General features: G+C 41.2%; 1 protein-coding gene across 3 annotated transcripts in view; it reads right to left on the reverse strand.

The window, feature by feature from the left end:
• The window catches only part of ERBIN (erbb2 interacting protein), a 341,118-nt gene that overhangs the window by 109,023 nt on the left and 214,603 nt on the right, over window positions 1–17,492 (reverse strand). The window lies entirely within an intron of this gene.

The following is a 17,492-nucleotide window of genomic DNA, read 5'->3' on the forward strand; positions in this document are numbered from 1 at the left end:
CTTTAATTACACCATGCAAAGACCATGTGGTTTCCCTGCGGTCACGTTTACCAAAATATAAAACAAAACTTAGGTCTGTGAATGGGAGAACTACAACTACCGACAGACTTTGTGGCTTAGTTCTCAATGAACTACCAGGGCGCTGTTGAATGCTGTACGAGGTACGAGCAGACAGATACACGGACAGTCTGCAGGAGTCCCGCATGGCACCCGCAATTTGCTGATCATGGGTGAAATGCTTTCCAGGCTCCTAGTAAACAAAATAATAAATACATTTTTTTTTATTACCTGCAAAAAGATGTGTATTTTTATTTTTTTTAAAGGTGAACTTATCCTTTAACTGAACAAGCTAAAGTTAGAAGCAGATTGGCTACCATGCACAGCTGCAGCAGGTTCTAAGTGCTTCAATTTTAGTAAATCTCCCCCCTATATAATGCACTTATGTGCATTTTATTTGTCAATGAAATCTAAGCTAATGTTACCAGAAGAGACCAGTGCAGACAACAGTTAATTGCAGTGATGATAAAGGAACAATTCTATGATTCAATTATCTCTGGCTGCTATATTTACCCGGGAAGCCATTTCATAAATGGTAATTGGCATGTCTAAATTTAGATTAAATGCCTGTTATATGTTTGCATTGAACTGGTCCAGCAATGTTGTGTCAGTAATTTGTTTAAGGCAGAGGGCATTAGAAGGTATTGACTAGAATAGGCTCTAAACTAGAATACATGGGAGGATTTCTGTGTTGAACACAATGTTATTGGTAGCAAAGCCTCCTCTCTAATGAAAATAACTGCATCAAAGAGCACAAGGAGCCTCTGGACTGCAGCAATCCAGATAAAACCTACACCAACGTGGCATCATGGCCAATGTTAGGAAGAAATGAATGTGTTATACTGCACTGTATGTCTATACCAGTTCTATAAATCACATTACGTTCCATGTCACAGATTTCATCAATAAGCTCTCCCTGTTCTCAGAATATGTTATTATTCCTGTACCCATTGTAACCATTCAAGAAGGAACATTTTGTAACAATAAAAGAAACATTGTACATAAAAGGAATGGGAAGTAGAAACAAGCTTATTTATACAATATGCCGCTAAATACTGCACATTAATATATAATATCTGCATTTTGAGGTCTTTTTATGAAGGCTGAAAATATTACCGATTTGGAAAAATTACATGTAAATGGAGAGAAAATTGCTTGAAGGTACTCAATAAGAAAAGCACTTGTATGCATTATAATGGCATGCATTACATTTGTCATGCACCTATTCACATCACATCAGTTTAATTTCTTTACACTAAGGGCAAGTTCACACTGATCAGCTGAACTTTGGTCACAATGCAGTGTACCCTCAGATTTCATGTGGACTAACTATGCTCTCCCCTAGACTTCTATTATGTCCATTTTGTAATTGCATGCAGGTCAGGACTTTTTGCTGCACTTTCAGAATTTTCATCAAATTTTCTTGTCACTGCGGTCCAAAATGAACGCCGATTTAACCCCACCAACCATTAGCAAAAATCCAAAGAATGGTCTAAGAAATAAAATTTTCAAACAAAATGCTACTGGTATATAGCCAGCTTTGTCAGTGAAGATAGTGTGAAGGCTAGCTTTAGCTTTACAATATCCTATGTCAATGGTTTCCAAACTGCGGCCCTTAGCTCGCCTTTATCTGGCCCTTGGAGCACGTTTCTTCCCACTAATAGGAGACACCCCTCCCACTGACATCAACAACGGGGCACTATTCCTCCCATTGATACCAATGATGGGTCACTATTCCTTCTACTGATACCATGGATGGGGCACTATTCTTTCTACTGATACAAATGATGGGCACTATTCCTGCCACTGACACCACTGATGGGAAACAATTCTTTCCACTGATACCAATGATGGGGCACAATTCCTCCCACTGATACCAATAATGGGGCACAATTCCTCCCACTGATACCAATGATGAGTCACTACTGACATCAAAAACGGGGCACTATTTCTCCCACTGACACAAATGATGATTATTATTATCATTATTATACAGTATTTATATAGCACCAACAGTTTGCGCAGCGCTTTACAACATGAGGGCAGACAGTACACTTACAATACAAATCAATACAGGAGGGATCAGAGGGCTCTGCTCGTTAGAGCTTACAATCTAGAAGGAAGGGTCAAGTGGAAACAAAAGGTAATAACTGTGGGGGATGAGCTGATGGAAATAATGAAAATACAGTTGTTAGGTGTGGGTAGGGTAGGCTTCTCTGAAGCAGGAGATAAGCGGACAGATTGGGGTAAGGAATTCCATAGAATTGGAGAGGCTTTGGAAAAGTCCTGGAGGTGAGCATGGGAGGAGATGACGAGGGAGCTAGAGAGCAGGAGGTCTTGAGAGGAACGAAGAAAACGAGTAGGTTGGTATTTAGAGACTAAGCTAGTGATGTAGCTGGTGGCGAAATTGTGGATGGCTTTGTACATAGTTGTTAGAATTTTGAATTCAATTTTTTGGCCGAGCGGAATCCAGTGGAGGGATTGACAGAGAGGAGTGGCAGACACAATGATGGGGCATTATTTCACCCACTAATACCAATGATGGGGAATTATGCCACTCACTGCTACCAATGATGGAGCACTATTCCTCCCACTGATACAAATGATGGAGCACCATTTCTCCCACTGATACCAATGATGGGGCACTATTTCTCCCACTGATACCAATGACGGGGCACTATTCCTCCCATTGACACCAATGATGGGCACTATTCCTCCCATTGACACCAATGATGGGCACTATTCCTGCAACTGACACCAATGATAGGACACTATTCCTCCCATTGATACCAATGATGGGTCACTAATCCTTCTGCTGATACCAATGATGGGGCACTATTCTTTCCACTGATACAAATGATGAGCACTATTCCTGCCACTGACACCAACAATGGGTCACTATTTCTACCATTGATACCAATTATGGAGAACTATTACTCCCACTGATACCAATTATGGAGCACTATTACTCCCACTGATACCAATGATGGAGCACTATTCCTCCCACTGATACCAATGATGGAGCACTATTCCTCCCACTGATACCAATGACGGAGCACTATTCCTCTCACTGATAGCAATGATGGGCACTATTTCTGCCACTGACACCAATGATGGCCAATATTCCTCCCAAGGTCACCAAGGAATCATTGTATACTCCCACTGATGCCAGGGCAATTTTTACTCCCAATGGCTACAGTCCAGCGCCCCTAAAGTCTTAAGGACAGTAAACTAGCCCTTTATTTATAAAGTTTGGAGACCCCTGCTCTATGTAATCTTCTTTACATCCTATGCGTTATCAAACTGGTCCACTCTATCAATCAAGATCCGCCTATACCTGTTTTCTGACATTACTTATCTGTTGGGAAAAATAAATAGCTGGATAGCCGCACTCCAAAAAACTCACATTTATTGTATATAGATGGATATCAAAGCATCACAAATGGGTACAGACTAACTGTACAGTCGCTGACACGTTTCATACCAGACACGGTGCTTAGTCATAGCTGACTTATTTGTTGCAATCACTATATTATATCTAATCTAATCAAACAGAAATGGTACAGCTGGTAGAAGTTAAACATAATTGTCAATGGGTATTTTTAGATTAGCTATACCCATTGAATCATATGATGTATACTGCAGAAAAATGTATTAAGGTCAAAACCAAAAGCCAATATCTGTCACGGTCTATAGACCCTGGCCTTTTCAGATTCCGTGAACAACACTCATGACAATGAAAGGATCTGGGTGATGGGTTTAGGAGTCTATTAATTAAATTTCCTGCAAATTAGTCCTACATGTAGGTGTTATACAGGATAACTTCACATTACAAGCCATAGGCCATTCTCCTTCGCAATTCTGTAGAAGGACACTGTAAACATTGTAAGAACTGTGTCATAAAATTGACAATAATGGACTATAAAGATGTACAGCATGCAGGTAAATAACATAAGCAGGCTTCATTATTGTTATACATTATAGAGTTGGACCAATTAAAGCTTAATTTACCATTTTGCTTTCTAATTTTTTAATTAAGCCCCAAAGACCAAATATATTAGAATATTAGTTGTGTGTTAGATAACTCGTGTATCAGTGTTATTCCCTAAGCAGAACAATACAGTAAACACAGGATGACCTTGTGTTTTTCCATATCCTCCTTTGACATTTACAAGGCTTGCTTCCTCTGGATCACTTCATGACCACCATAAAACTGCCTTTCAATGTTTAAAGTTGGATGGTTATGAGGCTGTTTGACACTCCCAATGACATAACACTGACAAAAGGCACAAGGTGCACAATTAGCTCCTAACAAATTACAATATATTACACACATTTACTTTTTCTATATTCAGCACATAGGAGGTCAAAGATTTCCAAGGAATTGTAAAACCTCAGAAATCAAATGGATACTGGTCCAGCTCATAAGATGGTTGGATACAATACGTGCACAGGATTTATGTACTTTCACTGTTGATTTGTGCAGTATCCCAACACCCTGACCCAGAAAGGGGTGTAACCTTGACCTGACCTTCTGTTACTTCCCATTGGAACAATGGAATGTCTATACATCCTCTGATGCATCTGCAGTAATAGAAAAGTTGAAAATATTCACGACGTTCAAGAACTGCAACATCATTTTGATTGTTAGATGTTAGAGATTCAATACTCTCATCTCAGGATACAAGGAAATAATCCACATTAATGTGTGAGAAAATGTTAACAAACAATAAAGATGCACCTAACTGTATTGAAGAACAGACTCATAAGATTGTCTTTGTCAGCTTGTATATTTCATATATGTGATCATTTGCTCATTAACCATTGCAGTACACCAAAAGGACAGAGCCCAAGATGTAGCAATCACAAAGCAGCAATTCTACTGTGTAAATAACGACACTTAGGCAGGCCATAGACAATGCAATTTTCTTTCTTGCACACATGGATTGCAAAAAAAAAAAATTTGCACGATTCCCGCATCAGCTAACAGGGGAATCCCTTATGCCGGGACATTGTCCTCTCCAGCTGGGAGAATCGCAAGAGAATGCGTCAAGCTGGTTGTACCCAAGTTGATCGATTGAACATGCCCATTAATAGTTCGAATCTCGGCCAGATCAGCAAGAACCGGCCGAGATTATAACCATGTTTCGCCGGGAGTTCGCTTAGGTTCATTGCTTCTTCAAGTGTTTTAGGAGCGCTTTTTTAATGCGTTTAGGGACTTCAAAAAAAGCATGACTCTTCCCTAAGGCCTGTTTTACATGCCCTTCAGGATGTATAACAGCAGTATGAACAGAAAGCTTTTACAATGCATTTGCAGAGCTTTCTGAAAGCTTTAAAGACCCTTCAGATGCAGTGTAATGTCCTGTGCTGTGTACCGATATCTCAGTGTGAAGTGCTGGTACTAATGCTGCCCAGCTCTGCCCTATTGTTGTGTACAGATGACTCATCTGCAGACCCTGTGTTTACATGTAAATAACTGGAATTCATATGTAAATAGCAGCGACACTCATAAGTAAATAGCTGCGGCCGGCGGCATTGATATGTAAATAAAGGCGGCATTCATATGTATATCATGCCCCCCTGCAGTGAGGAGATGATGTGCTGTAACCTCTAGTGAGCAGTATTACTGTACAGTAATCTCTAGCAATCAATTAACAAGCAGAAATCATTTGCTGTAACCTCTAGCAACTAATCAGTGAGCCGTAATGTGTGCTGTAACCTCTAGCAACCAGTCGGTAAGCAGTAATGATATGCTGTATCCACTGGCAACCAATTGCAATTGCTGCCTGATCTGATACAGTAAAAGTGATTTTAAGTCTAGCTGCTATTTGTTGTATGCCTCAGAGCAGGTGGAGAGTGAAATTGCATGGGGGGGCCTGAAAAAATTTTGCGCAGGGTCCAATCAATATTAAAGACGGCCTTTCTTATAACAAGCTGAAACCCATGTGAAACAGAAGCTTGTGTACTTTCTTTTTCAAGCTTTGAGCAAAATGCTTCAAGCAACAGGATGCTCAGGTGTAAATGAGCACCATGGGAAAGAATAGGAATCATCTTAAGCTTTGAAGCACTTGCAGGAAAGTGCTCCAAATTGCTCAGGTTTGCAAACTCCAGGCACTGATGTGAATGTATATGTATGTAAAGTGCTGTGTAAATTGATGGCGCTATACAAGTACCTGTAATAAATAATAAATAAATGATACAAACACTGTCTGCGTTCCCCTTCTCTAATGCTCTATGGAGTATGTTGGCGATATAAATTAAGTATCGTGATGGCAACATTTATTTTGACTTCCATTCACATGGACACTCACAATGGAATGTGAAAAATGCCTTTCCTAAAAAAGGGTCAGAGTTATATAACTGGTTCAGATCATAAACATGTTTGTATCATAACACAAGCACCTATGTGATGGTCTCAGTCCACGAGGCATAAAAATAACGAGTCACTGTGACTCACGCCGGAAGGCCAGACTTAGACGTGTTGATAGAGCCTGATGAGTGACAAGCAACAAGTGCAAGCAAATAATGGAGGCATGACCTAATGACATGTTTCACATCTTTACACATCCACATACTACAAATGAGGGAGAGGAAAATCACCACATAGGAAGAAAGGAGAAGAGAGAAAGGGAGGGGCGATAATGTGTCACGTCTCATTGATTTCTTTCCATTTTACATTCTCTCACTGTCGCTGCCAAGTGTTTAACAGATTTTTTTTGTTGGGTACAGAGTAAACGAAATGATATCATTTGCACCGGATAAAGACAGTATTCCACAAATGGGCCTCTGAGCTGCAATAAGAATAGAGAGGAGGAATGTTCACAATTTTCTGATGCTATTTCAATGCATATTTGGTCTAGGTCAGTGACTCAGCCCTCATTCACATTGACTGCGGCTTTGAAATCGTGCAACTTCATCTGAAATGGCACAATTTCAAAGCCGCATGTCAGTGCGAGTTCAGGTGTGACTTGAAAGACATCTGTACAGCTTCATGCACAGATGTCTATGCAAGTCGCACCCGAAATCGCCAAAAGTAGTGCAGGAACTTTTTTTTTTTTTTTTTTTAAATCAGTGTGGCACAGCAAAGTTGGCGACGCACAGATTTGAACAGTGCAACGTCAAATCACATGACAAGTCGCTCCAATGTGAACGAGGGCTTAAAGCACTAAACCTGGCCAGGCAACTAGCATTTCAGAAGGAAGACAGCATTAGGGCCAAAACAACTAATCGATTATGAAAATAGTTGTCAACTATTTTCATGATCGATTAATCGGCCAGCCGATTAGTTGGCCTGAATGCAGAATGCATTATTTGTTTAGATATCAGGAAATACAGTGCAGCACATGTGCAGTTCAGTACACCGTCAGTAAGTGCCTGAGAACTTGTGAATGTGCGAGGAGCAAAGCCTCATGGGACATGTAGTCCTGGGCAGGAACTGAGTGGTTCTAAAAGGCAGAAGTTTTTTTTTTTTACTTTGCTATAAGGGCACTTTATACTATACTTTGTAGCTGGCTTTTGGGGCACTCTGAAGGCAGGAGGAACCAGAAGCGCCGGTGGGGGGCCCCAGAAGAGGAGAATCAGGGCTTCTCTGTGCAAAACCATTACACAAAGCAGGTAAGTATAACATGTTTGTTGTTTTTAAAAAAAAATCACTTGACTGTGAAAGGAAGATCAGCATCTGAACCCAAAGAAGGTGGAGGCTGATAGACTGGAGGTAATAGAAGGGATTACAATTACATTTAAAGTAAACTTTTATCAGTATTGTGCATTATAGTTATAATGATCATATCCATGAAAAAAAAAAAAAGTATCTGCAATGCAGTGATAGTCAGTCACAACAAACAAAAAAAGGTACAGAAAAGGCTACCAAAGAGTGCAATCCAGAACTAACACAACTTAAAGTGGACCATCAGTCATTTTTTCAACTTTCCATCTATTAAATCTTCTGCCCTTGTTGTTTTAACTTTGGACATACATTTTTTTTCTGCCAGTAAATATCTTATACAGCCCACTTCCCGTTTGTCTGGTAAAAAGCCTAGGCTTATGACCTAATGCACAGCCCTCTCTCTCACTCTCCTGAGAGTTTGCCAGGAAGAGGGGTGAGTCATAAGAGGGCCAATGAGAGCTGCAGGGCTGAAGGTGTGCCTCTGTAAATCAAGGAAGTGAACAGGCAGCAGCTTCAGCTGCCCACAGTTAAAATGGATGCAGACTCAGTGGAGGGAGATTTCTGCAGCATATTTGGCAAGTACAGAATCACAGTATATATAAAATAATATGCAAAGTAAATGGTTGGAGGGAAGCTTCAGAATGGCAAAGATCGCTTTGTTACAAATTATGTGAGCAGACTGCAGTTCCTCTTTAACAAATGGTCCGGCTCTGATAAATCTAGGTCACAGACCAAAAGTAGTAAAATGAAAAAAAAAAAAAGTCTGGAGGAGTCAGCATTCTGGGAATACTGCACAATTACAAAAACAGGTAAGTGGCGTGTCTTACTGATAGTTAGGAATCTGCAAAACCTGCTTAGCTGAACTTGAAAAGTGCAGAAGCCATCAGAATAAATCTCCTTCCAAGATCTTCCAATATGTTACAAGAATGCAATTGCTATTCCAAACAAGCACTTTTTTTTTTGCATATTTCTTTTGTAAGGATTTTTCCAGGAAAAAAATAAAATAAAATGAACTATTCTTTGCTACAGCTAGGAAAATCATTGCATCATTGCAGTCTGTTGTAAAGACCTGAATTTTTTTTTCCCGACTGACATACTGATGGACTGGAGTAACATCTCCATCTCAGGTTCTTTCTTCCCTAGTCTATAAAAAAAAAAAATAAATCACATAAATGGGAATTCAGTAAAGTATTAACGTCACTTTTCAGGCAGTTGTTCCCCTGACATGGGTGCTCAACCTGTGGCCCTTCAGCTGCTGCAGAACTACAAGCCCCAACCTGCCTCTGTCTTTGGGAGTCATGCTTGTAACTGTCAGCCTTGCAATGCCTCATGAGACTTGTAGTTCTGCAACAGCTGGAGGGTCACAAGTTGATCACCCATGCGTCTAAGAACTGCCTGCATCTAATTTAAGCAAGTACTTGCGCCAGTTTTGATCACATTACTGTAACAGGCAACAAATTCAGATCATTCTAACTACGGTCACTTTAAGAACCTGTTGCTAGGGCAGCAACAGATTCTTAAAAGAGTTACCGCCAGTTTGCAGATTAGGAAACTAGCAGTAATTAAAGCAGAGCTAAGCCTATTTAACGATTTCCCTAAACAATATAATTTAAAGTGGTTGTAAAGGCTGAAGGTTTATATTTACCTTCATGCATTCTATGCATAAAAGTAGAAGAACTTCTGTGTGCAGCAGCCCCTCCCCCCCCCCCCCCCCAATACTTACCTGAGCCCCATCTTGATCCAGCAATGTGCACAAGGGCAGCGGCTCTCCCAGGCCTCTTCCTCCTCATCGGCTAAGATAGCTGCGGAAACCATTGGCTCCCACTACTGTCAATTACAGCCAGTGAGCCAATGAGGACAGAGAGAGGCGGGGTCAAGCAGCATTGTGTGCACGGACGCAGAGCAGCAGCTCAGGAACAAGTCTGCTTGGGTGCCCCATAGCAATCTGCTTGGAACGCCGTTAAAGGAACCAAGAAGAGGATTGGAGCTGCTCTGTGCAAAATCACTGCACAGAACAGGTAAAAATAACATGTTTGTTATTTAAAAGAAAAAAATCAGTCTTTAATTTCACTTTTTTTTTTCTTTTTTTAATAATTCTTTTTATTACATGTGAGGAACAAAAACAACATCACCCATGCAGGGGTCAACCCTAGGCAGACCTTCAGAGCGACACAACTCAAGGTGTGTGTATGGGTGGCTCACCCTCGTACTTAAATGTAACAGTGACAGTCACGAATTTATCTCCACAACAAAGTCACTTCAATCCTCAACTTTTTATGGACACTTTTGTTTCTGTATTTTAAACTTTACTAAGATATGTGGTTGGGGTGGTATTAACCACACACGTATCACTATGGTGAAGCACTTCTTTTATATTTGTGCTTGATTCATTTCCAATGTTTATGGTTCACATATAATGATTATTTATTTATTCATTAGCACCATTTTTTGGGTTTTGTATATATCCAGCGCTGCACTTCTTTCTGTATTTTTCTGTATTTAAATGTAAATCAAACCAAAAAAACATCCCCAAAAGACCGACTCCACCTTGTCCACCTTCCCACAAGATTAAAATCTTTATTATCACTTTAAGGAAGAACTAAACCCTGCTATCCATTTCAGCCAAGGAAGCTACCATCTTAGCCTCTGTTAAATCTGTGATAAGATAGATTAAACAGTAGGTGTGGCACTGTTCTTAAACAATACCAAGAGTCTGATTGCTCTAATGATGCACTCTAACCAGTATCTGTTGTTGATTAAACAAGCCTTAGTGCAAAAAGGACGTGACATGTAAACATACAAATAACTAAACTGATGCTAAAAATGCAGCTAGTACTCTGGTAAGTCGATTAGTTCATATGCATAACGTGACACACAGTGGGGACAAAGTATTCAGACCCCCTTTAATTTTTCACTCTTTGTTATATTGCTGCCATTTGCTAAAAATCATTTAAGTTCATTTTTTTCCTCATTAATGTACACACAGCACCCCATATTGACAGAAAAACAGAATTGTTGACATTTTTGCAGATTTATTAAAAAAGAAAAACTGAAATATCACATGGTCCTAAGTATTCAGACCCTTTGCTGTGACACTCATATATTTAACTCAAGTGCTGTCCATTTCTTCTGATCATCCTCGAGATGGTTCTACACCTTCATTTGAGTCCAGCTGTGTTTGATTATACTGATTTGACTTGATTAGGAAAGCCACACACCCGTCTATATAAGACCTTACAGCTCACAGTGCATGTCAGAGCAAATGAGAATCATGAGGTCAAAGGAACTGCCCGAAGAGCTCAGAGACAGAATTGTGGCAAGGCACAGATCTGGCAAAGGTTACAAAAAAATTTCTGCTGCACTTGAGGTTCCTAAGAGCACAGTGGCCTCCATAATCCTTAAATGGAAGACGTTTGGGACGACCAAAACCCTTACTAGAGCTGACCGTCCGGCAAAACTGAGCTATCGGGGGAGAAGAGCCTTGGTGAGAGAGATAAAAAAAGAACCCAAAGATCCCTGTGGCTGAGCTCTAGAGATGCAGTCGGGAGATGAGAGAAAGTTGTAGAAAGTCAACCATCACTGTAGCCCTCCACCAGTCGGGGCTTTACGGCAGAGTGGCCCGAAGTAAGCCTCTCCTCAAGTGCTAAAAAACACCTGAAGGACGCCAAGATGGTGAGAAATAAGATTCTCTTGTCTGATGAGACCAAGATAGAACTTTAACTCCAATACAGTCCCAACAGTGAAGCATGGTGGTGGCAGCATCATGCTGTGGGGGTGTTTTTCAGCTGCAGGGACAGAATGACTGGTTGCAATCGAGGGAAAGATGAATGCGGCTAAGTACAGGGATATCCTGGACGAAACCTTCTCCAGAGTGCTCAGGACCTCAGACTGGGCCGAAGGTTTACCTTCCAACAAGATAATGACCCTAAGCACACAGCTAAAATAACGAAGGAATGGCTTCACAACAACTCAATGACTGTTCTTGAATGTCCTAGCCAGAGCCCTGACTTAAACCCAATTGAGCCTCTCTGGAGAGACTTAAAAATGGCCGTCCACCAACGTTTACCATCCAACCTGACAGAACTGGAGAGGATATGCAAGGAGGAATGGCAGAGGATCCCCAAATCCAGGTGTGAAAAACTTGTTGCATCTTTCCCACAAAGACTCATGGCTGTATTAGATCAAAAGGGTGCTTCTAATAAATACTGAGCAAAGGGTCTGAATACTTAGGACCATGTGATATTTCAGTTTTTCTTTTTTAATAAATCTGCAAAAATGTCAGCAATTCTGTGTTTTTTTGTCAATATGGGGTGCTGTGTGTACATTAATGAGGAAAAAAAATGAACTTAAATGATTTTAGCAAATGGCTGCATTATAACAAAGACTGAAAAATGTAAGGGGGTCTGAATACTTTCCGTCCCCACTGTAAGTGCAATCTTGAATAAATAAAGTGACTGGTGCTTTAAATGCAGCTGGTGCTATATCAAATTAATTATATGTACATATTGTGACATAAGTGCAGTCTTAAATAAAGTGACTGGTACTTCAGTGAACAAGTTGATGTGGCCCAGTTCTTTTACGTAATCACAAAGTCTTTTATAAACGGTGACAAGTGCTTTTCGATCGTGCGTTTGTGCTGGTATTGCACTCACCAGAGATATTCACCCCGCAAAGGGGTATTTCACATTCACAGTGTTTGCCACTGTGCGGCAGTTTCCAGATCCGCGCTTTTAAAGATCTCTCCTTGCTTTGATCCTTTAGATAATGATCCGTTTCGCCCTCATACAGAAAAAAGATGCTCCCATAGCATGATACCGTTTTCCAAAAGATTAGGTGTATATGGTTGGAAACATACTCACATTGTCTCTGTATACGTAAAACTTAAAATTCAGGAAGCCGGGACAATTCGCGTTCCATGGCTCTAAACCATAACAGAACAGCGCCACACCTACTGCTTAATCCATCTTATCTTATACTCCACTTAGGTGGTTGTATTAGTAGGGGCAGTAGTTCCATTTAACAACTAAACAATTTTAGCCATTTGCACGGGACCACCCACAATTTCCTTTCTGTTTAATCTGTAACCGCCATGATGCTGCACATGTGATCAGTAATGACACCAGACATTTGGTGGTTTGACAGTTCCGATATCGCAAATGCGATAGTTACATTCCTGTCATGCCAACTATTGTCAACTGTTTTTTGAAACTGTTAAATTGATGGGTTTAGTTCTACTTTAAGGCATGCAGTAAATGATAACGGTCAGTGTTGCTTCTGCTCTCAACCCAACTGTAGAGCCATCCAATGAGCAGCACCATGGCAACTGCAGAGCAAAGGCTAAGATGTTAGATTCCTGGGCCCAAAAAGGTGAGGAGAGTTTAGTTCCTCTCTAAGTCCATCTCTGGGCTGCTGTACAGAGGTATGCCAATACTCAGGGTGGGGCATGACTGTGCTGGGAAGTGGTCACTCAGCTTTCAGCCCCATTCAGCTGTCAGCTGAGAGATTCCTCAGCCAAAAGCTAGATGCAAATGAAGGGGCCAGGGATAGTGTTGATATCATTACCAAATACATAATAAAGCCCATACTTGGGAAATTACTTATGCTACAGAGTGGGCAAAGCCTGACAGGGGAACTAGTCTCTCAGTTACCAATCCGCCCACCCCTACTACAAAACACCTCGACCATGCGGCTGTAAGCATAATGGAGGCAGTGGTCGGGGAGGGAGGGAGTGCACTGAGGGAGGAGTGTCCAGTATGGACACTAAAACCTCAGTGCCCAACACTGACAAATTCATGTACCCGTCTCTGACAGGTATATGATTCAGGTACAAGCACCGACAACTTTGGTGCAGTGCCTCGAAGAAATTCTAAAGGATGTCTACAAAGCTTGACTCAACAAGTTGAAGATAAAAGCTAACTGGCTGCCATGCACAGCTGCTCCAGATATTGTCTGCTGCAGTTTTGATAAATTGCCACCACTGTATTAGCCCTTCAAAGCAGAACCTTAGTTGCCTTCTCCTGTACCTTATGACTGCCCGACCAACTCTCCAAGGTGTCAATGGAGTGCCCCTAGAAACACAAAGTTCCAAATATAGGGCAAACACCCCCCTATCTCCCACAATGCAATGTTTGGTGCCTTAGCCCTTTTGCATAGCAAGAAGGGAAGCATGCTTAGCCCTATGCAAATACCAGTTTCCAAAAAGTGGAGATTTTTTCACATTCCTTGCTTTCTCTCTTACCTTAGGACATGCCTTACCTTATCACTGCCCAGCCACCTCCTCAAGGTGTCAATGGAGTGCCCCTAGAAATGCAAACTTTCAAATATTGGGTAAACATCCTCCTATTTCCCACAAAGCAATGTTTTGTGCCTGAGCATTCCATTACTGTGTCTCAGCCCTCTTGCATCGCAAGAAGGGAAGAATGCTTAGCCCTATGCAAATAGCAGTTTGCAAAAAGTGGAGATTCTCAGATGAATTGACAAGTACACTAGGAGGGCAGCTTGGCATTGTGAAAATGGGAAGGGGAACTTCTGGCTGTCTGCAATAAAATATTAGAATTATTTGGTTTATCAGATATCAGTAGAAGCTTGTTAATATGATTAATATATAAATATAATAAAGAAAGCTACCACAGTAGACCTTGTATATCTTGTTTTCAGTTCCCTGGCTGTTATTCTCATCCAATGATTTTTTTTTTTTACTTAGACCCTGGTTTGATACCAGCATAAAAGTCAAAACCTCAGACTTAATTGGCTGCATGACTTGCTCCTTGTGACTACGTTTTAAAATAAGCTTGCAGGTTTTACTTTTAAGGGAACTGTCAAAACAGAAATATGGGAGCTGCCATTACTGTCTGCGCATATCAAGTGTTCTGACACCTAATAGACTAAGCCTTGTGTTAGGTCAGTGACTAACCAACTTGATGGATTTGGACAACAGCCCTGGGACTTGTATCTCAAAGTCAGCGACAGCAGCTCCCATCTTTCTAAACTGCTAGACTCCTTTTAAAGTAGCCTCTGTGTTGTGCCGCCAGTCCTCACATCCTTGTAGATCAGGGATGGCCAAAGTCAGTTTGGCATCACAGGGCCCTCCTGCAAACTTATCTGCTTTTAGGAGAACTATTGCTAAATAAACATATTAGAGCACCGCTTCAGCAGGTCTAGCAATCAGGAAGTTCCATAATGCTGGTACTTCCTGCAAACGCTAGACCCCCCAACTGACTGCTGCCTCTTAGGAGCTAATGTTGCTAATATACCAGCAGGTCAGCTCCGTTAGTAGAACTACTGGTAAATAAGAATATTAGATCAACATTCCAACAGTGTCAACAAGTCTGGCTGTCAGGAAATCCCAAGATACCCTTGCTTCTTAAAAGTGTTAGACTTCCCAGCTGGCTGCTGTGTTGCGGGAGCATGACGCTATGCTGCTCATATACCAACAGGTCTGCTCTGACAGCACAGAAGCCTGCATGAGAGCACTGTGATTGACTGGTACTGCCTATCAAGCTGTACATTACCTTGGACATACATGGGAAGATATGATAATTCACTTTAGAATCTCAGGAGCTCTCTTTATCACTTGATATGCACATCCATCATTTAGTGCATGCCGGGTAATTTCCCCATGAGAAAACACTGGCATCTCTATGCTGCACTATAACTACACATGCTTATTAAACACTTGCCAATTTGGTTGGATCAGACGCAAGGCCCTCTACAGTCTTCTGATTGATTACATTCTCCCCAGTGAGATTGTTATAGAACTCCTCAGAAATCGTTTGCACTGAGTGCAATCTGCCTGAGAGTACGACCAGCTTTTAGATCAGGCTGCCAAACCTTTTAAATAATTTGGTCATGCAGATGTAGTGATTGCACGGAGACAATAAATACAGCTGTATGGTGACTGCATCTGCCAATACAAGATTAGATTTTTCATCCTGTGATTTTTATATTATTGCGCATATTGATCAAGTGGACAAGTAATTTGCTTTTCACAGACTGGCAGCATAATAGATGAAAAGCGACCAGAGCTGTAACGTACAGACATACAGTCAGACAACAGTGAGCAGCTTGTCGCCGACTGTACAGGGTCTGCTGGGTAATATTAGCCAAATTCAGCTAAACTAGATTCCCCCCCCAAAAATTTCTACCTCTCATATAAAAAAACCTTAATGTTTTGGTGGCATTTATAAAATTCTGCATAAGCCTTGCAAACCTGTGTACATCCAGCTGGGTTAAAGTGGGTTACAGCTTGAAATGGATGTCTCTACATCTCAATGTTTGCCTTTTTCAGATCCTTCTAGACTGAACCAATGTCCCTTGGTTCACACTGTTTTGGCAGACATCCATTGAAGTGCAACAGAACACCATTATAACTTAAAAGATAAGATGTGACAGGAGGTAAATCTGACATAATGAGAAGGACAAGTGTGGTCACCTTTTGCTGCTAAAATGAGGAGCCCATATTTCAGATGTTCAGTCTAAAAGCCTTCTTAAAGCTGAAATAATTTTTGGCAATTTGCATAGAAAAAACAAACAAATTGGTTCTAACGCTGTGTCCTATCTCTGGCTGCTGCAGCATTTGTTGCATATCATACTTTTTACGCAGGTAGAAGTCTTGCTTTGGTGCCGAACGTCCAGCGTTGAGACTTGTAGTTCCGGCTGCAGTACACTGTCGGTCACTTGCTTGGCATCTCCTACATTCAAAAAAAGTCCTGCATTCTTTTTAACGAATGCAACATTTTCTGTGATTGGAAGAGGGGAGATGGTGACGTTCATTCCCCCCTCCACCAATTACAGAAGGCCTTGCATTCATTGAAAAGAAAGCAAGGCTCTTTATGAATGGAGCAGGAGCCAAGCGAGCGACCCACAGTGATCAGTGTGCTGCAGCCAGAACAAAAAGTCTTAGTGTTGCACATGAGTAAGATAGCTAACAAATTATAGCCAACTTATTTTACTGTGCAAATTGCCAGTATTGTTAAAAAAAGACAATATCATATGGTTCATCGATAAGTCCATTCTGTATTTTAAACTGCAACATTTTTTGCAACATCATGGAAAGCAGGCATTGAAATGTAGATTTCAGTACCGACCAAATATGTCATCTCACTATCAGAGCAAGCTGGACCACCGTCTTCCCCCTGTCAGAATGTGTCCCAGATCAGCTCATGGTTTTGGCTTATGTCACGCTGTATCACAGTTCATGAGAATGGGTAAACTCTGCACCATTATGTATATGTACTATATATCAGATGTTTTGAGGACCGTGTATGCTATGTGCAAAGCTGAAGGTACAGACCTTAGAGACACTGGTGATGTAGCCAGAGCTACATAGTTGCTCCCTGGGAAGGCCACGTCATCAGAGCCTGTCAGGAAGATCTAATTTGTAAACTGAGGCATTGCAAGATTTACAGCACTGACATCATGGGTGGGCTAACAAAGATTTAAAAAGATTTAGGCTGGGTTCACACTATTGCAAATTGGATGCGGGTTTCCCTGTATCCAATTCGCATAGAAGGAGACTGTGACCGGCTTTCTATGGAGCCGGTTCAAATATTTCTGGAGCGGCTCCTGTGCGAACTGCACAGGAGCCCTGTGCATCTTTTGGTTTGTTTCGGGTCCGAATTCAGCCAAAAATTTGTGCTGGAATCGGACCTGAACCAGTGAATGGAGACGCACCGGACCCCTTGCTGTGAGCCGCTCTGTGCTTTAGTGTGAATCCAGCCTTAAGGATTTAAAAAGAGGAGCCTTGCCACAGATGATGTTTTAATTAAAA

This window comes from Aquarana catesbeiana, linkage group LG01, assembly GCF_042186555.1.
Source record: "Aquarana catesbeiana isolate 2022-GZ linkage group LG01, ASM4218655v1, whole genome shotgun sequence".
In the NCBI taxonomy this organism is placed as follows: Eukaryota; Metazoa; Chordata; class Amphibia; order Anura; family Ranidae; genus Aquarana; species Aquarana catesbeiana.